At 55.0% G+C, this 20458-nt stretch overlaps 1 protein-coding gene across 1 annotated transcript in view; it reads right to left on the bottom strand.

Moving 5' to 3' along the window:
• Positions 1-15862, bottom strand: part of MGMT (O-6-methylguanine-DNA methyltransferase) — a 142210-nt gene extending 126348 nt beyond the window's left edge. The window contains exon 1 of the mRNA XM_037159214.2: positions 15673-15862. The gene's annotated coding sequence lies outside the window, so the exon portion shown is untranslated. The remainder of the gene's footprint in view (positions 1-15672) is intronic.
• Positions 15863-20458: the final 4596 nt, after the last annotated feature.

Raw genomic sequence — 20458 nt, 5'->3', positions numbered from 1 at the left:
TCGAGGGGATAATAGTGACAACATCGGGACTGCTACATTCAAGCACGGCCCTTCGAAGGGAAAAGGGTACTGCCCTGTGTGGGTTGATTTAAAGCAAAGCTGCCCACCACCCTGGCGGACGTTTCTCCCCATGCTTTCTCCAGGAACACTGAGGCCGTGGGGAGAGGCAGCCTCCGCACCTCACCCTGGACTCCACGGCGGCTGGCGGGACCGAACCCGGGAGGGCCTGGCTCAGCCCCCAAACCCAGAGTGGAGCCCCGGCCAGGCACACGGCACAGCTGGAAGCGACAGCCAGGGACGGCCACCTGTGTTTTACTTGGGCATTTTTATAAGGAAGCCAGGGGTTGAAAGCACACCCAGGAAAACCGCACGGATTTAGATCTCGCTAAAATGTTAGGTCCCTCGGGCCCAGGCATTAATCTGGCATTGAAGGCGGCCTCCCCCTCACTGGCCGCTCACCCGACCTTCACAGATCGCTAGCCACACTCACTGGACAGGGGACCGACTGACTCACTAGTGGGCTGCTCTGGGGGGTGGGGGGAAGATCAGTAACAACAAAAATTCCAGACACTCGCGTTCCCTTAAGTATTCACAAAGCAGCTTCCCGTTCATAAGGATGCTTGACCCCAAAGCAACGAGGCATCTGTTTTCTTAAAAACAGTGAGGATCAACCTGAGAGGGAGGCTGCGAGTGGCCAGCACCAGGCCGCGTGGCCCCTCACTCTGCTCGCGAGCACCCCCCACCCGGTCCCGCGCTCGGGAGGTCTGCCAGCGCCACCCCCACCACGCAGACCTCCAGGGACTCACGGGCAGCATCAATCTTGTCGGCGCCGTCCTGCTGGACACGGGGGGGACCCAGACTGTCCCACGGAAGCTTTGGGACTGTCATTACATTCTCTGTGACCAGTCGCAGGGCCGTCTCCGCAGGACCGAACACCCCGGTGACGCCCTGATGTCCTTTCACCACAGGAAGACACTCTGCGTAGGAGATGGGGAGACGGAATCTGGTGGAAGGAGATAAGCCCGCAAGGGGACCCTGTGCCACCCTCCCCGCCTGACACGGAGCCTGCGTCCGTGTTATCACGCCGTCCCTCCACCGCGGCGGCGCGAGGATGGGGAGGGCTCCCGGGAACGGTTCCAGAACCCGGAGGCGGCCTGGGCCGGAGACGAGGAGCGTGTCCTTTCTCTACAAGCGAACGGGCACCTGAAAGTGTGGTGGCTCACCCACCGCCCTCACGCCGCAGTCAGCGAGCAGACGCAGGAAGGTTCTCACCGCTCGGCCCACAGAAGCTGCGGCTTGTGGGGTAGACACCCCTTGAACTTTCCCAAGCGCTCCCCTCTCACGAGTCAACCCAAACACCTAATTACCAAGTGACCATTTACAGTTTCCAAAGTAATGGCCTAACACGGTTTTACAAAGCGGACACTTGCAGAGGCAGAGAAAACTCCCGCCAGACGCCAGCATGGGAAACGGCATGTATTTGGCCTTGACCCAGAGGCTGCAGAGACCTGCCTCTCTCAGCCATTTCCACCATAAAGTCAAGGAGAAGTGCGTCTCATTTACAAACAGCAAGTTCTTGTCATAGAAAACTGAACCATCAATTTAAGCTGTTAATTCTGTCTCGAATCCAAAAGCTTCTAAGAGGAGAACTGGAGACCGGACAGAGAGCCCCGGGCTGGTGTTGCCAGGTCAGTGGCTTTGCAGCACAAATTAACTGCCAACGAAACCCTTCCTGTGCACTCCTCCAACTCAGCTACTTCACACGGGCTGGCCAAACAGAACGTCTGGTTTTCCCCGTTCGACGGCCCTGGTGATGCCTATTTGTCACTGAATCTTCATTCGAAACAGTTTTGTTAGATTGTGTTGTGACAGCTGTCCTATCAGTGTGCATTCAAAACAAAAATCAAAACCCGTGAACTTCCGTGCAGCCATTTGAACACTGAAGGGGGAAGAACACAGACTGTGTTTTCCACACTCTGTGCCTCGTTATTTTAAGAAAAGGTCAGACCACAGCCGGAGCAGGTTTGCGCGGTGCACAGAGAAGGGGCTGAGACTGACCACATGTGTCCGAAGTGGTTTGCGAAGTCTCTCGGGACCACTGACGTTCTGGCCAAACCGTTCCCTGCGGTGGGGCTGTCCCATGCACCCAGCCTCTCCCCACCAGCAGCCAACAGCAGGACACAGCCGTCACACTCAAAACACCCAGATCAATCAAGTTACTGGTGAAAACGAAAAATGTCTTTCATACTGGAGCTTCTGGCCAACCCAGTATTGTGAGAGTCCTGTTCAGGCAAGCTCGTCCCCCGTGGTGGTGGCGGCCACACTGAGAGAGCACGGTGGGGTGTGTGGTACATTTGTGCACAAAGGCAGCCCGGTGCTCCAAGCACTAGCGCTGAGTCATCAGAAATAAAAGCCAGCAAAGAAAAGCAACTGTCGCACCCGGAGGAACCCGAAAGCCCACACCACGCCCCTCGGCAGACGTCCAGTCCACCCAGACCAGCGCCACCCAAGACGGCGGCTCTCAGCCCACGGGGTCAGTGGAAATTGGTTTGAAGGCAGTAAAATTAGACATTGAGCCACTAAGTTGCACTTGTCACATTTCGAGTGTCAGAGAGCCCCTGTGACAAGTGGCTACCACACAGGACAGCAGAGACAGGACATGCCCACCGTCGCCAGGAGTCCTGTTGGCACTGCCAACCACCCCGCCACTGTACGTGTAGGTGGAACTTCGGCCCAGGAGGTGACCAGCTGGTGTCCCTGATTGCCCAGGGGCCTGGCCACAAGGCAAGCGGTCAATCCTGGTGGGTCAGTCACTTCTGCCCAACATAAGCCTAAGCTTCTGTGGTCAGGGCCTGGTCCGGCCAATTCGGAGTCGGTCACACACCCCACACACCTCCCAGACATTCCCACAGTGAGCCCGCAGGTGGGAGGGGCCATGAACGGACTCATGGAAGGAGGACCTGACCCCCAGTGCAGACCCCAAATCCTCAGACACAGTCGCTGAACTCGAGGCGGTGAGAGGCTGTGAGCGATTTCTCAGCGTGTAAGACCAGAAGGCTTCTCTACCCGCTCAGTTCCCGGAAACAGTAACAGCATCTTTGTGCACAAAATTTCAATTATTTCTTCAGGATAGAGTCTCAGAGATGGAATTGCCCTAAACAGCTAATGATGGAAGAAGGTCACCACCCTGCAGGGGGCCCCGTGCTGTCCCCGGCGACAGCACGGGCACAGACCTCAGTAACGCGGGGCAGTGCTCACATTGGGGGGGTGAGAAACCACACGCAAAACTCGGAGTGTACCGCTGTGCAGGTGCACGTGGTGTGTGCACGCGCGTGTGATTATGCTGCATTCACAATCAAGGAAACACAAGCAGGGGGAGCAAATGTCTGAGACACTGGTGTTCACAGGCAAGAACTTGAAAATAATGATGACAATTTGTATAAAAATAAGAGGAAAAGACAAGCAAACATGCGTGAGACGTGGAGAATGTCAAATATATAACTGAAATACATATTAAAAATGAAGTGGCCATCCCAGTATTAGAAAACACAAAATGTGAAACTCAGAACTCACTACATAAGCTTATTAGTGGACCAGACAGAGCAGAGAGTAGAAAACAGGATTTGTGACAAGACAGACCGACAGAAAATACCCAGACCGCGGAGCAGAAAGAGAAAAGAGATGGGAAAGCCCCAGAGGGGGGCAGCTCTGAGGGGCAGCCGCCAGGACCGCCCGCCCCCCAACCGACCCCACAGGGGAAGGAGTGGGTTAGGAGCGTGATAACAAAGAAAGGAGTCCAGGAGTCTCCAAAAACAGACTGCAGAAGCGAACCCCGAGAGCTACAAAGAATCTAAGACACAGCAGACGCAACCACAGTCTGATTCCCAAAGACTGAAAAAACCAGTAAACACCTCGCAACACCGAACAGAGAGGAAGTAAAAATAAACTATACAAGTAATGATAATAGGGAGCATGATTACAGAGATTCCAAACATGATGAGAAAACTATGAACCATTTCCCATCTCAAAAACTGAAAACCCAACCTGATATAATTAACCTGCCTAGAGCTAAAAATGAATAACCCTGTAACTAGCAGACCAGTTAAATCAACAGTTTAAAAGTCTTCCCACAAATACCAGGCCACATATACAAACTCTACTGAATGTTCAAAGAAAAGATCATTTTAGTACAAATTCTCCTAATGAGCTTAAAAGAGAGAATGCCCAACTCATTCTACGAAGTCAGTTTATGTTTGGAACTCAAAACAGACAAGAACTCTGTAAGGAAGGAAAAAATGGGCCAGTCTCATTCCTAAACACAGTGGGGGAAAAAAAAACCCTAAACGAAAAACAGTGCACCCGGTCCAACAGGTGTTTCAGAGAGAGTGCTTAGTGGCCAACTCCGGTCTAGCCCAGAATGCAAAACTGATTTAACATTAATAAATCTGTAGAAGTAATTATCCACATCACCAGACACTGGGGGTGGGAACCGTATCAATTTCAATTGATGCAGAAAAATCATTTAATAAAATTCAAAGCCCACTAATGACTTTCAAATCTCTCGCAGACGACCAGAAAGGGAGGACATGTCCTCTCCACCGAAAGTCTTCAGGCAACATCCTTTCTGGTGGTGAAAAATAGCATCTTCCTCTTTAAAACCAGTAATGCGGCAAGTATCAGTTATCGCCTTATCTTACCATGGTGCTGGGGGTGCTGGTTCGCACAGTAGGGCGGGTAAAAGAAGGGAGTGATTAACACAGCAGAAGCAAAGAGGCAACATTCTCCTGCACAGGTGCCATGACTGTCCACACACAAAGTCAAAGAACACACAGACTGAACATTAAAAAGGGAGTTTAGCAAGGACAACAGATACAAGACAAGCACACGAAAACCAACAGCACGTCCCCCTGCCAATCACAAAGACACGAACCCTAAACACAGGCACCATTTGTAACAGGCACGGAAACCACAGGAACAGGAAGGACCTGAGGAGGACACGACGAGAGACGGGCAGCAGGGAGAGATGCTCGGCCCGACAGGACGCCAGAGAAGTGCAAGTCAAGGTCACCCGGAGACACTCTCTTCTGCCCAGAGGGCCGGCCAGTGCCAGGTAGTTCTGAGTCTTGGAAGCAGGCGCACAGCCCCTCGGAGTCCAGCCTGCACCCACCACCTCCACAAAGCGGTGCTGTCTCGTAACACGGTGGCTGACAGTGCGGTGACTGAACCCTGCGTGGGCACACCCGGGAGAAGCTGTGGAAATGTCCGAGTGTGACCGGTTAACAGCCACGCGCTGCTTCCTGGAGGCCCGGTCACGCACACAGACACTTACGAAATGGGGACCCATCGTCTGCGACGCGAAAAGAGACCTGTCCGCACTGCCCTGCGGTGCAGGCACACAGCAGTACGCACGCAAACCGACTCCTTGGCAGTTACGCACTCGCCCCTTTCCCTCCGCAGTGACGGCGGGGGGGGGGGGTGCGCGCTTCTCCGCACAACAAAGTCACACAGCTCACGTGGGCAGCAGGTGGCAACCAGCACAGCCGGGGACCTCTGTGTCCTCTACACGCCCGTGGACACTGTGAGAGCACAGGCAGACACTCTGGGCAATCAGCGGGACCATCCACACACACGCAGGACATTCGCTCTTACTTTTCTTTTTAAATTTATTTATCTTTAGAGCGGAAGGGAAGGAGAGAGGAGAGAAACATCAATGTGTGGTTGCCTCTTGTGTGTCCCCTGCTGGGAACTGGACTGCAACCCAGGCATGTGCCCTGACTAGGAATTGAACTGCGATCCTTTGGTTCACAGGCCTGCGCTCAATCCACTGAGCTACACCAGGCAGGGCCGCTCTTACTTTCTTACATTTCAGACAAACGTGCCGTCTGAGCCACGGGGCCAGCTGTGCCCGTGTGCTGAGCGTTTGCTCCCGTCATCCGGGGGCCTGGGACAGAGGACAGCCCTGGTGGCTTTACTTTTCAAACGCCGAGCTGCCTGGAGTTCTCTCCACAGCCAGGTGGGTAGACAGCGAGGCAGGGGCCCGCCCGTGTTACCACACCCTAAATTCAACTGATCGGGGTCCAACTGGAAGAGAGTTAGTGGCAGTGGCCTGAGGATTCCGGAGGGGAAAGGACCCTTCTGTCTGGTCTCGTCTTCAACACACGAACACATCCCAGTGACCGCCCTCGGCAGGCACCTCTCCAGTGAGGTCACGTGTTTCACACTGCGGCAGTGATGAGAGAAGAGCCATCTGAGTCCGACACGCCCTTGACTCCTTGTCTTCCCCAGTCTGGTCCCTCCACACGGAGCTGGACGGCCAGCATTTACACAAGCACTGAGGCAAGGAGAGTCGAGGGGCCGGCAGGGAGGGGGGCCAAGTCGGGGCTCAGCCGCTGCAAGGGACGGGGGGAGGGTGGCAGCGGGAAAGGGCCCAGAGGACAGAAGGCAGAGAGAACCATGGTGCTGGGGGGAGGGGCTCGGAAGTGGTGGCTGAAGCAGAGCTGACGTCTGTTCTCTCGGATGAGGAACAGCCATGCGAGGAGCCCCCACCCAGAGGCCTGGACTGGCCTCCGGTGCCTCCCAGCGGCCCCACCTACCGGGAGTCAGAGGGCCAGGGGCAGCAGAAATGGCTGGGGCAACCTCCCGGCAGCGGCCTCACCCGCTTTTCCATCGAACCCCAGGCGACTCACCCTGCACCGGAGAAGACCCGCCCTCTATTCAGTGCCCCCCTGGACCTCTCACTTCCCCCACAGAGTCAAGGACCACCACAGTACCCCCCACCTTGACTACCATTCCAGGTTCTCTAAACAACAACACAATACCATCGGCTGCTATGAGGACCCACAACAGAACAAAGAAAAAAAAGTCATACAAAAAAAACATTCCTGCATTTGTTTAAAATAAAAAAGTCAGCCTTAAATGGCTCCCTACCCCTTACTTGGAGCTGCAGGAAACATCCCTCCCCCAGGATAAAGGTGCCTCCCTCCTTCACAGCAGACCTTCATTACTAAGCACCAATGCCTGCCTGGTGGCTGCCCCCCCCTCCCCACGGCCGCCCCGTGCTCAGCGGCCAACTTCACGAGCATTTGCACTCACTGTCCTTAGCTGGTGTGTCCCGGAATATTCCATTTGCTCCTTCAGGCCATGGTTCTGTGGCAGCCACAGCTACCAAACTCAGCCCAGAGTCAGAAAGCAAACAGCACAGGCTCTCGTCGCCAAAGCAGCTGCCACAAAATCCACACACTGCACACTGCGGGCTCTGGTGCCAGCTGCTGTCAGTGGGCCCAGGTGCCCAGGCGGGAGAGGGAGACATGAGCATGATGGCAGAAATGGGAGAGGCAAGGAAGGCCCAAGTGGAACTCAGACGTAAAATGTGGTGCCTAAAATGAAAATACACTTCACACGATGAACAGCTTAGTTACAGCCGAAGGAAAACCTGGGTGACATACACTTTAGGAACTATGCAGGCAGGGGGAGTGAAAAAAAAAGACCAAAGGAAATACACAGTGTCAGGAGGATGGGGGGAAATATCAGGCAGTCTAACACACGTGCAATTCGAGTCCTAGAAAAAAGGCAAAAAAAAAATTGAATACTAATAATTTCTTCAGATTTGATGAAAAACCTATACTCGCAGATGCAAGAACTCAGTGACACCGAAGCAGAAGAAACATTTTTATAAACTTAACCAAGGAAAATCATAATCAACTTGCTGAAAACAAGTAATGAAGAGAAAACCCTTCAAAGTGGCCAGAAAGGGGTGCAGGAGGGACAGATTACATGCAGAAAAGCAAACTCAAGAAGGACAGCAAACTAGTCCCTGGAAACTATGCCAGGCAGGACACAATGGAACATGCATTTAAGGTGTGGAAGGAAAAGGGCCGATCTGGGATGGTGTAAGAAAGCTACAGATCAACGGCCCTTGTGAACACACACACACACACACAAGTCCTGGAAAATATCAGCAAACTGCATGGAGCAGCACATGATGATAATCTACGTGGATCCCAATAATCTACTCAGATTTTTTCTAGGGATGCAAAGTTGGTTTAACATAGAAAAACTCATGACCGTAATTCACCCCATTAATAGCATAAAGAACAACAACAACAAAATACTCCGCCCTCTGGCAAGAGGCAGCTGCAGGTGATATCACGCTTGACAATGAAGGACGCTGACGCAGGTTGGTGGGGGGGGGCGGAGCCGCGGGAGACCCAGCCCATGGCGCCTGCTCCGAAGAGATCAGCCCCTCCCCCTGCACAAGCTCACTGTTAAGGACAGAAGCAGCTCGTTCAAGAAAAGTCCTGGTGGCATAATCACAAGTATGAACGTCAGTCAGGCTGGCCCCTTTCGAACCTTCTGTACTCACAGGGCACAGAAGGGAGGTGCCACAGGGCACTCTGTCATAAGCCAAAAAGGACGTTTGTCTCAGGGAGGCACCCGTGGGCCTGGTCGAGATGGGACAGGAACTGGCCGGCATGACCACAGAGCGGCAGCTCACCTGCAGGGCCCACTAATGAGCTGGGGTCACCCAGAGTGGGCGTCTGGCAGGCATGTTCCGGAACGTCAACAGTCAGTATGATGGGCAGGTGAAAGCTTTCAGTGATAATTAGAATTCTGGAAAAGTGGTGCTGCCACCTTGGCAAGACAGCCTGCCAGTTCCGTGAGTTTTCCAAGGGGAAGGTGATGCTGTTAACACAGAGTTTCAAACGTTTTATTAACGCACACGAGCATCGGAAGATCTGCACCGTGCAGCGCCCTGACCTTTCCCGAAGGACCAGTGAACGATGTCACGAACCACACAAGGTGCCGGACGTGCCCTTGGGGGGTCACTAGCTGGAGGAGAGTGCCCTCAGGGCTTGGATCCGCCCTGCGAGGAACCTTTCAGAAACCGCCACTGCGGTCAAAGCCCAACAGAGCATCAGACAAGAACGGTGGCAGCCATCCGCGTGTCCATTACGCCGCGCTCCCTTACGTGGGACCTGCTTCTCTGAAGCCAGATTTTCTTGCTTTGCTTCAACAAAAACAACATATCACAACAGAGTGGATGCAAAAGCAGATGTGCAATCTAGAGGGTTCTGTTCATGTTTTTGAAAAAGATTTGAAAGAAATGTAAACCAACATCACTCATTTCACTAATACACTTTATAAAAAATATAATTACTCTTCCTTAAAAATGTGTCATTGATGTTAAAATGTAAGACTTATTATTGCTTAAATGAATTAAGCATTATTTTAAAATTTCTCGATGCTTAATGTTTTTCAATGTCCAAATCAATATTTAATGCAGTATATTGTGACATATAACTCACATAAGTTCTTTGGTTTTCTTTTAAGGTTTTATTTATTTACTTTTAGAGAGAGGGGAAAGGAGAGAGAAAGAGAGGGAGAGAAACATCAGTGTGTAGTTGCCTCTCACACGCCCCCTACTGGGGACCTGGCCCAAAACCCAGGCATGTGCCCTGACTGTGAATCGAACTGGTGACCCTTTGGTTCACAGGCCCGTGCTCAGTCCACTGAGCCACACCAGCCAGAGCTCACGTAAGTTCTATGGAACCCCAATGAGTCTTCAGGGCACAGAAGGCTCCGGAGACCAAACTGTGCTCCAACTACCGACCGTGTCCCACCCGCCCTGCCCACTACCTACACCCCGCCCCACATCCCCGGGGGCCTTTCGGGACCTAACCCCCACCTGCAAACCCAAGAAAGAACCACAGCAGCCCTGGAGGTGCGTGAGGGTCCCCGTCGGTCACCAGAGGAAGATGGTCCATCTCCCATCTTTTCGGATGCTTCTCCCACCAGCAGTGAAAACTTCCCCCCAAAACTTGGTTAAATCTCTCCAGACCCCTCACAAAGCTGCACCAGAGACGCTACCACTGTCCCTGCCTGCAGCTGGACACGGGAGAGACAAAGTCTGGCCAGTCAGTGTACGAACACCATTCCACATGAAAACACTTAAAATACATCAGATTTTTGGTCAAGATGAAAGACAAAAAAAAAAAAAAAATCGAGCAATCTATTCTAATTGGGTTCCCATGGCAACTGTACAATCAGGTTTTTCAATATAACATCCCTAAGGCCCAATGCACACTTGTAACACAGACTTCAAACAGCCCGGGCTGTTTTCGCATCGCCGCGCTCCCAGGAAGATCAATCGCCACCCACCCATCCCCACGCTGGCCGGGAGTGGCGGGGGCCGCAGCACTGCGGGCCGGTAGGCGTGAGGCACGGAGGGAGCAGCGCCGCCACGGTGACCACACAGCCGACCTCACGCTTTGGCTTTGTCGGACCTGCTCCGGGCGGTGAGCGAGCACTGCCGCTGTCACGGAGCCACGTTTGAGAAACAGGGGAGTCGGGCCCAGCCACCACCGCGCCATTATCCCTCCCATCGATTTCAGGGATGCACAGAATCAATCATTAATAATTACATTAGGAGATGGCCCTCAAGGTTAATCATATTCTTAGAGACTCTCACTGTGAAATTAAACAGCAAACATAGCTGTGCTGATAAATAAGTAAATAAAACAGGACTGAGAATTCAAATCCACCTTTTAAACAGTAAGGGACCAGCACGTGTCCTCACCTGGGACTCTGGCCTCTCCTGCCCCGACTGGTGGCCCCCCTGGGTGGGCCCCGCCAAGCAGATGCCAGGGACACGGGCCAGCCCACGCCGTCGGGGCACAAAGAGCCCCAGCTCAGAAATGGCACTGTCCGTCTGGTGACAGCTTACAACCCACGTCTCTGCACCAACCGTAGAGATCCCTGCGCATGTGAAGCACTCGGCAGGCCTGGTGCATTGGTGGCAGTGCGGAGGTGACCCTGAAACCTCCCACCTATTTTACACACACCCCCATCAGTGGCCACGGGTATAATGCAGGCCTTGCGACACAGCTGCCTGCAGTGAGAAGCATCAGCTCCACTCCAACAGAGGCCGGGACCACCTGCGAGCAGACATGGGGCCAAGGGCTGCTGCAGCTGCCCCCCCACCCCCACCGCCCCCGGTCTCTAGTTTTTGCCTCCACTCAGCGTGGCTGGTGGCTCTGAACTAACCAACGTCAGCCATCACTGTTCAGGGCTCAGTGCGTGCCATGTCGGGCAGGACCCCCAAACATGGCTCCCTCCTGGTAATGTCGCCCTCCCTGTTCTCAGAGAAACCAAGGCTTGGGAAGATTAACTAACTAACTCAAGGTCACAGTCACGAGTCCAAACTGAAGCAGTCTTGTCCCCAGAGTCTGCACCCTTAACCCTACATACACTGTCCCAGAGGAGAGCCTGGGCTGTGTAAACCTGTGAAAGAAGGATGCTGATTGGACGGGAGGGAAACAGGGATGCTACCTGGATGGGAATGAAACAAAGGTGCTGATTGGACTGGAGAGAAACGAAGATTCTGGTTGGCTCCTCCCCTTTTTTCCAGTTATAATTTCACCCTTCCACAGCACTGTGGTTCCAAACTAAGACTTCTACCCAGGTAGTAAGTCACACTTCAGAAAATACTTATTGTTAGTCCACACACTTACACTCAACCAGGCAGCCAGAATATGACCCCTTCCATCCGACGCATGAGGCAGCTGGGGGTTTACCAGCTGCCGGGCCACATCACCAGTCAATGGCATCCCCGGACCCTTTCTACCGCTCCCCCCACAGCTCTGGCTCCTCCTAAATAAAACGCAACTCAGTCCCAGCAAACAGGTGTCTAGTGGTGCATCTGAGTGTTAACCGTCACCTGAGACCTGGAGAACGCCTCCAGCCAGAGGGGCGCGGGAAGGAAGAAGGCGAGTGAGATACAATGCGGCTGTCCACGCATAACGTGCGTTTGGGAAACTCACACCCAAGTTTGGGGAACATCTGCATCTCCTGTCGTAACCACAAGCCCGAAAACCCTAACGCTCTGCTAACATGTTAGGTTTGCGATTTGAAGAGATTCACATCGTCTCCGAGGAGTTGCAAAACCACACACCCAGATCCAGCAGCACAGGCAACTGAGAACCACACCGGCCGCGAGCAGATCCGTCTGGACGTGAAACTCCGGAGCCAGTCCAGGCCGGAGGGCGCCACTGCCCTGCTGTGCGAGGCTTCCCCGCAGCTGCTCAAACACTGGGGGCTGCCAGGACCTCCTGGGGGGCTTGCACAGACACAGCCCCCAGGCTCTGACCGGGCAGGTCTGCCGATAACCTGCTTTCTTGGCCAGCACCCTCCAGAATGCAGACACGGGCAGGGCTCACACGCTGCTCTGCTCTCGGCTGCCCCACCCAATGGGGAGCAACAGGTCCCACATCCCCGGGCGGGCGGCTCTTACTAATGACACCAAAGAGGGCCAAACTCTGCAGGTGGTCCCTACTCTTCATCCTTTTGACTGGGGAGGGAGCTGTACCACTCATTTCTTGGATTTTAACACTTACATTCCCCAACCCCCTTGTTCCCCTGAGACTCAGTCCTCTCCCTTCACCCACCCAGATCCCTCTGAACAGCCAGTGCCGGAATTGCCCAATCTGTCAATAAGGTAAGAGTTTTCTAAACTACTATCCATATGACTCAATTTGTCAGTAAAAACTGCCACCAGCGCTGCGCTCGCAGAAAAATGTCCATAAACGCATTACTGCGACGGGCAGATCGATGTCTATAATAAAAACAAATAGATTTAACAAGTGCCTGCTTCCCCGAGCGATGCCATTGGTGGCCAGCGCATTCGGGCTCGCCCGGACTTCTGGGAATGGGGCGTGAGTGCGGCCGGGAGCTGCGGTCGGGAGCCTCAGCTGACCTCGTGAGTGTTCCCGGCAAGAAATTATTCCAACGAGGTTTTCCAAATAGTAGAGTGAACATACAAGGCACTTGGAGCTGTCTCACAATTCCTTTCACAGTCTCACACACACACACACACGACAAATTTCACAACCGTGAGCAAATGTGTTGCAGAATTTGTACCTGATTTGACCACAGGTGCATCACAGGCCGAATGAGTTTGCCTTGCGGGGGAGGAGGCAGGGAGCCTGCCGCCCCTCACTCTTCTGCTAAGCCCCCCATGTAACAGAAAACAAGTTGTGGCACAAGAAGACAAGTTTTGGCGTTCAGCCCGTGGCCGAGGATGTCACTGCTGTGTCAGTACCCCTCGGACAGCCCATTTAGCTGTAGCAGACAGTAGGTGGGGCTGCCATGGACTGGCTTTACTGCCAGGGGTTCTGTGCACTTCGCCGAGACACTGTCCCTGACAGATTTACAAGGGAGCCAGGGCGGCCCAAAGCGCACCTGCTCCAGCAAAGGTTACAAAAGGTCACACGAATGACTGATTCCTCCTCCCAGACAGTTCACTTCAACAGCCACCAGAAGGAGCAGCCAGGTACCACAGGCCATATACTCATCGCCTGGTTCCCAACCCCTGGGGCCCTCCCTCCCGTACGAGCTCTTCTTGACTGTTTAAGTCGAAAGACAACCAGACTCCTCCCACCGACCAGCAGCTACGGGGCTGTGGCCCAAATGCCACAGAACACACATCCTGCCGTGTTTTGTGCGCAACACCAGGTCTCCGACTTCATCTACCTGTGCTCCAGCCAGGCCCGCAGAGCTCACAGAACGGACAAGACCACCGGCCAGGGGGAAACCAGCCCTCCTGAACCTGACCCCCCACCCAGGCTAACCACACTGCAGACCAGAAACAGGGCCTTGGGGGAGGGGGGCTCATCTGTCACGAGTGGATATGACAATGCTGGTGCACAATCCACTCTCACCCGTGGTAACATTACAGCGTATGGGTCGGGCTGGTTAAGTACTATTCGATGATAACACCCCATCTCCATCTCTTTCCCAAAGGGGCCAAGTCAGACGCTGCCCATCCCAGGACGCAGGGGCAGGGAGGAGCACTGTGACAGCGCCCTGGGGGGTGGGGCTTTTCAGAGACCGCAGCCCAGCGTGCACCCCTGGAGCGACCAGAGGCCCAGAACACTCAGACCCTCTGGGGAAGTGGGCGGAGAAGAGGAAGGCTGTGCGGGGCCAGGGCCGGAGGCAGGTGTGCAGTGTGAGAACAAACCTGACCTGTGTCAACAATGACCTGGGGAGAGGGGAATCGGGGGGTGGGGTTTTGCTTCCTTTTCTTTTCTACCAAGGAGAATGTCCCACCACCTGGAAAGGGCAAGGACACCCCAGAAAGGGAGCTGAAAGAGGAGAATCTGGGGGTTTAATCACTGGCTCCTACAAGTCCTCTGTAAAATAAAGACAATCCAGTAACTTCATATTGTTGAAAACTACCGAAAACAGTAAACTGCATTCGGATCTGGAGAGGACTGAAGGAGAAGCGGGACGGGACCTCCCAGGGTCCTCTTCTCCACAGGCCTGGCCTCCCCTCCTTCCCCTTATGCAGGATGGACCAGGGTGTAGGGACCCTCGGCACAAAGGGCCAAATGCAAGACAAAGCCCCGGGGAGACTCAGCTGAGATAGTTGGGACCAAAGCGGAGAGAAAACGAAAGGCCCGAGAATCCCCGCTGCAAAGCAGGGGTGCATGTGCGCACCGAGGGCTGTGTTTCTTTCAACCCGGCTCTCCGGCTGGGGCGCCGTTTTAAAACAGAGTGTACTACTAGTTAAATCTAGCTCTTGTAATACAGGCCTGTTTTAATGAAAAGAATATTCACAGAGAAAACTACCTGAGCATGCTGTACTGGAGGCCTGACTCCCCCAGGCCCCAGGATATTATTCAAATTCTAACTCCAGGCAAGAGCCCAGGAAGCAAGCTCAGCCCACCCCAGCTGCTCCGGGACTCCGCCTTCTGTGTTGCTTCTGTGTTGCAGTGCAATGGGAGTGAACAGAAGACCTACTACCAGCTTGGGGTGAGGGCTACATTGTTTCCTTCAAACTCTTTGCCCCACCCCTCATAATGTGACACATTTGTCTCTTTTTCACCTCCCTGAATGCTTTATCTATTGAGGACTCTGGGAAATCCACCAGACAGCCTCTTGCTCTCCCGCCTTGGGATGGGGAGGGAAGCCTCATGAGACTGCCCAGTTCCCAGTGCTTCCTTTTCAACAGCTGCAGCTTCTGCCTCCGACAACCGGGACCCCAGCTGGGACCCCTCTCTGCACAGAGCGACATCCTCAGATCCCTGACTACCCAGCCCAGCGAAAGCATTTCCAGGACAGAAAGCCAGCCCTGAGCTGAGGGCCTGCCAGGGAATGCAGAAGGTGAAGAGCCCACGGTGTGAGGAGCCGCTGGCTCAGTGAGAAGTGCTCTCCTTTCTTATTCCGGCCTACAAGTCACAGGCGGCGGAACTGGCTCCGGGACTCCACCTGCGTGCTCCAGGTGTCCACAGAGCCAGTGAGGGTGCCAGGCATACACACAACAGCCACACAACGAGGACCCCCACCTGGTCCGCCTGTCCACCCGTCTCAAACAAGAGAGAAATGTGGGATTCGGCGCTAGGAACATACTCAAGCCTTAGCTGCTAGGGAAGTCCCCAGAGGGGCTTCTGGAAGCATCTTGGGAACTGAAGGCAAGGCGGCAGTCCCCTTGGCGCTAGTGAACAGGGCGGGGCAAGATGGTGGGCAAGACAGAGTGGAAGGTGCTGGCCATCTGGATTCGGGGCAGGGGCTGCCAGGTCCCCACACCAAGCCAAGGTCACTACAACTTGGTCCAGGGACCGCAGGCTCGGGGAAAGCCAGGCGTACGTGGGCACACCTGGGCACACCTAGGCATACCTGGACGCACGTGGGTCCTGCGCGGGGCGGGTGGGGGGCAGGGAGGGCACTCAGGGAGGGGCTGTCCCACGGGCTGCAGGTGCCCGCCCTCCTCTGGTAGAGCCCTGAACGTAGGCAGGAGGCGGGCAACACGGACACTACGGCCTGGCCCAGGGCGCAGACCGCCAGCAGCTGCGAGCGCTGCGAGTACCGTCAGCCGGCGGCCGGGGCACGTCCGGGGCGCGGGGGCGGGGCCTGGGCGCACGGAAGTGCGGGCCGGGCGCGCGGGGGCGGGGCCGGGGTGGGACCCAGGGCGGGGCGGGGCTTGAACACCGGGATCCTACGGCAGCACGCTGAGGAGGGGCCGAACTCGGGCCCCGCCCCCGTCCCGCCCTCCCCCGCCCCCCGCGCGTGAGCTCGGGCCAAGATTGGAGCGTGCCCAGTGCGGCGGCGCCCGGAGGCCTGTTCTGCCCCGCCTGGTTGGCCCACAGGTCTGGCCTGTGCCTCCGCGGCCTAATCCTGTAGCCGCAGGCCCTTCCAGCGGCAACAAACCGCCCGTGACTCTGGCTTTGTGCCTCAGTTTATCAAATGTCAGCCGCTTCCTGTATTGCCTCCAGGTGCTTGCAAGGAGAGTGGTGACGCCAGGTGCACCTACTAACCCTGTTTCTTGTACCAACCCTGGGGTGGCTACACGCTGAACAGGGGCTGCTCCCACAGGGCCGCACCCGCAGGACCCAGCGGGGCACCCTTCCGACCTGGTGCGCAAGCAAAGGGGCCTGGGTAAGCCTCTAGTGCAGGTGGTGAGCGGTGGCCGCGCAGGGCCCCTGAGATGCTGCCTGGTCCTATCTCAGTCGCTGTTCAGTGAGCACCCAGGTGCCGGGCACTGCTTGGTGTTGTACAGACATTATCATGGATTTAACTGTGTCCCCCAGAAAAGATATGTTGGAATCCTAAGCACCCCCACCCACAGTACTCAGAATGCGACCTTATTTGGAGATAGGGTCTTTCTACTGAAGCAGCAAGTTAAAATGAGGACATCCGGGTGGGCCCATAATCCAACATGCGGGGTGTGGGTAGCAGCCGAAGGCCACGTGCAGACAGACACAGGCATTCCAGCGAAGTTGGAAATCAGAGCGCAGAGCCCAACCAAGGAACACCTGGGCCCACCAGCTGGCAGAGCATCAGGAGCCCCGCCCGCCTGCCTGCGAAGACACCTGGATTTCAGAGCCCTGCCTTCCGGAAATAGGACTGCAACTGTGTTGCTTCGGGCCACCCAGTCTGTGGTACTTCTCACGCAGCCCTCGGAAGCAAAACAGATACATTGTGTCCAATGTGATTGGCATAATGACCCCAGGGGGTGGTACCTCCCCTGATGCTTCAGGGAGGTCTCACACCCCTTGAGGATTTCAGGGGTCCGTCCCTGGCCCACCTCCTAGGTCCTGTTTGCTTAGCAGGAAGGAAACCTTCCCCTTCGCAGTGGGTACAGCTCCTCCTTTGGGATGTGCCCCAAATTCATGCTTCGGTATTTGTGGCTCTCTGACCCAGTGCGTTAACACTGATAATAAAACGTGGCTCAGGGGCCCTCCACAGGGCTCACTTTGTGAGGAGCCTGGGGACTGTCCACAGACAAAAGAGCCAACAGGACCACAGACATGCTCAAGGCCCCCTCCCCCCAAGCCCCACCTTGGCTGAGACACCTTAGAAGCAGCTGCTTGTGGAGAGCAAACGAGGCCCTGGGGACACAACGGGGATCTAATCTAGGCCCCTTTTCTCCAGCGAGCCTGGACATGGCCGCAGGGTCCTGGGCACTGCCCCGGACAGCCTTGGCCTTTGAGGCAGGACGTCAGGACAGACCAAACACCTTTGCTGCTTGTTCTGGGCTTTTCTCTTAGCTCACTGCAAAACTTCAGGAAACTTTTCACAATGTAGTCCTCAATTTCGTCACCTGGGGAAGATTTCTATACCAACCCACTCCTTGTGGGGCGGCACACGGGTAGTTCTCATAAAGGACAGCCCTACCCCTGTCCAACAAAGTCTTGTGTGGGGACCAGATCAGAACTGGGGGCCCCACAGAGCTGAAAGAGAAAATAACGCCAGCGTTGCCTCGGTGTCTGCTGCCGTCCTGACATGCGTGTGTTGTGGTGTAGTCTTACAATTCAGGTGTAAACGACGCTTCTCCTTTTATCTGAGTAGCATTTTAATGTGAATTCCTAGCTAGTTAGTGTCTCCATTCCCACCACAGGACAGAAGGGCCAGCGTGGCAACCCCGTGGCCTGGAAGGGAGATGATGTGGTGTTGGGAGGGTGGATGGCAGACAGCAAGGGGCGTGTGGCAGGCAGGTGAGGCACTGGTGGCTCTGCTGGCGGGACACGGTCGCCCTTGCCGGGGAGGTCGAGGGACACTGCAAATGGCTTCACCAGGGACTCCCCAGTGAGCAGAAACGAAGTCCACCCTCCCTACGCTTCCTGGTAAATTCTACCCTTCTTGGTGGTAATTTTCAAAGATTAAAATTTTTTTCTCCAAGCTCCCCCACGCCTCGCCCCCTGTGCTGTCACACGGACCCTCATCACGGTCTCTTCCTGTTGTTACAGCAACAGGAGCCTCATGCGGCCTCGGGGGCCAGCCAGGGGGCCAGAGGGGCCCAGGGTCAGGAGGCCGGCACCTGCCTTCTCCTTCTGTACGATACAGCCTCGAACTTGATGGGCCAGGTTTTCTTGGGGTGGGGGGCTCATCTTGGATTAACGAGCCCCATCCCATTCTTCTCCGGATATGGGGCCCCATGAAGGACTTTTTGTAGAAGTGGGGGGGCAGCGGCAGGAGCGTGGGCGCACTGCGAGCCGACTTCTTCACACGCCTCCCAAGGTCCCGTCCGCTTCCTCCTGGGCTCCCTGGGCGGGGCTGATCTGCGTCACCTCTTTAAACACCCAAACAGCTACCGATCGGGTTAAAGGAGTGAACAGGGCGTGATGCTTCCAATGACTCAGCCCGAGAAACCTGTCTAACGAGCCCCTTTCCCAGCTCCTCTGGGACACCAGAGACCATTCACAACAGAGCCGTCTTCAGCAGTCAAACTTAATCCCCACTACCCTGCCTTTGGGAAAAGAGGGGATTTTGTAACGATCCCATAAAACCGCGTGTGGTTTGAAAGCCCCGGACTCCGGACAGGCGTGCCTGCGCCCAGTAACACCAGCGCTCGGGCGGGCGCTCACCACCGTCACTGTCTGACCTGAGGTTTTCTTCCCGAGAGCATCTCTGGTGGAAGGCTCTGCTGATTTAACACGACTGATTTTCTTAGCCCTAAGCTCCTGGAAAGGTTGGAGCCCAGACAGGCCAGAGTCGGCTCCTCGGTCCCCCGCTGGTGCAGCCCCCCGACCTGTTCGGACAGGGCAGCAACATCCTCCCTGCCTGCTCTTCACTCTCAACACCCGGTCACCGCCAGCTGTGTGGTGGGCGGGCGGGGCTGTGCTCCGCGTGTCTGTGCAGCTGGGACTTCTGAGATGTCTGTGCACTGGGGGACCAGTGTCAGGTGGCTGGGCAGCGGAGACAACCCGTGTCAGCCCAGGATATGGTCCTGGGATCGGACCCTTTCCCCTACAAGGCCAAGCAAAGCAATGCCAAACCTGGGCCTCAGTTCTTTGTCTTCCAGATAAATCTTAATTAGCATTGGATTTAATGAAATTACTCAAACATTCAAAAGATAGGACTCATAGAAACCAATGTCACAATAATGATAGCTGAGAATTACTGATGGCTTGTTAAGGGGCAGGCTCTGGGCTGGGTGTAGATGTTTACCACCCTCCTGGCCCCTCACAACAACAGGGTAAGGCAGGCGATTTTATCATCGTGGTTCTGCGGGTACGGAAACAGAGAGGCTGAGCAGCCTGCCGAGGCCACACAGCGGCGAGTGTTAGAACCGTCTGTGCCCGTTAGCGGCGTCTTTGACCAGGAGCAGCCGTGGGAGAACGAGCGCTGCATGTTCTCGGCCTCTGGGGGTGTTTGCGGCTCTTTCTTGCAAGCTCTGCTGACCCCGTTGCATGTGGCCAATCACCCATCAGCCACTGTGTGTTCAGTCATCTCCTGCAAGGGCCCCAATGGGGCCCATGTGACTCTGGGGCCACGCTGGCCCTCTAGCCTGTGGAGACAAAGAGAGGACGCTCTGGGTCCAGCTGGGTCTGATGGTTGCTACCCCTGGACTTCTCCCATCGGCGTGACCGCGAGTTCTTTTGTTCGAACAAACAAGTTTGTGCTGTGTTTGTAATCAAGAGTCTTGAGCAGTACCAGTGTTCCCTGGACCCTGTGGGACCTGCCTTTGTGGCTGTCCTCTGCTGAAAGACTCCCCACCGTGTGAGATGTGTGTCATCCTTGTACCCATTTCACAGGGAGGTTGACAGAGGCGAGGGGACGAAGGCGCAGCCACTCAGCCCTGAAATGGCAGAGCCAGGAGTTATTGATCCCCCGAGGACCAATATTTTCTAAGAATATTTCCAATTCCTCAGAATACAGGATCAGGCAGGGCAAAGGAAGAAGAAGGAGGAGAGAGAGAGAGCAGGGAGGGAGGGAGCGAGCAAGTGAGACAGGAAAAGGCTCCGTGTTAGCATTTTTGAATTGAGGAATTTAAAATCTTTTGGTGGCAAGTTATGATGGTGTATTTCTAGGGCTTAGGGATTTTAGCTTGCTATTTGTTCTTCAAATAAAAGAATCAGAGTTGCTGACTTAGTTTAAACCAACTCCAAAGACGGCGGAGTTGACTGCTGATTAAAAACTTGTCTTTCTAGGTCTGAGACGGAAGAGCAGCTCTGTGTTCCCC

This window comes from Artibeus jamaicensis, unplaced genomic scaffold (assembly GCF_021234435.1).
Source record: "Artibeus jamaicensis isolate MK-2021 breed Jamaican fruit bat unplaced genomic scaffold, CSHL_Jam_final contig_490, whole genome shotgun sequence".
NCBI classification, from domain to species: domain Eukaryota; kingdom Metazoa; phylum Chordata; class Mammalia; order Chiroptera; family Phyllostomidae; genus Artibeus; species Artibeus jamaicensis.
This window is presented reverse-complemented; position numbering and strand designations above follow the sequence as displayed.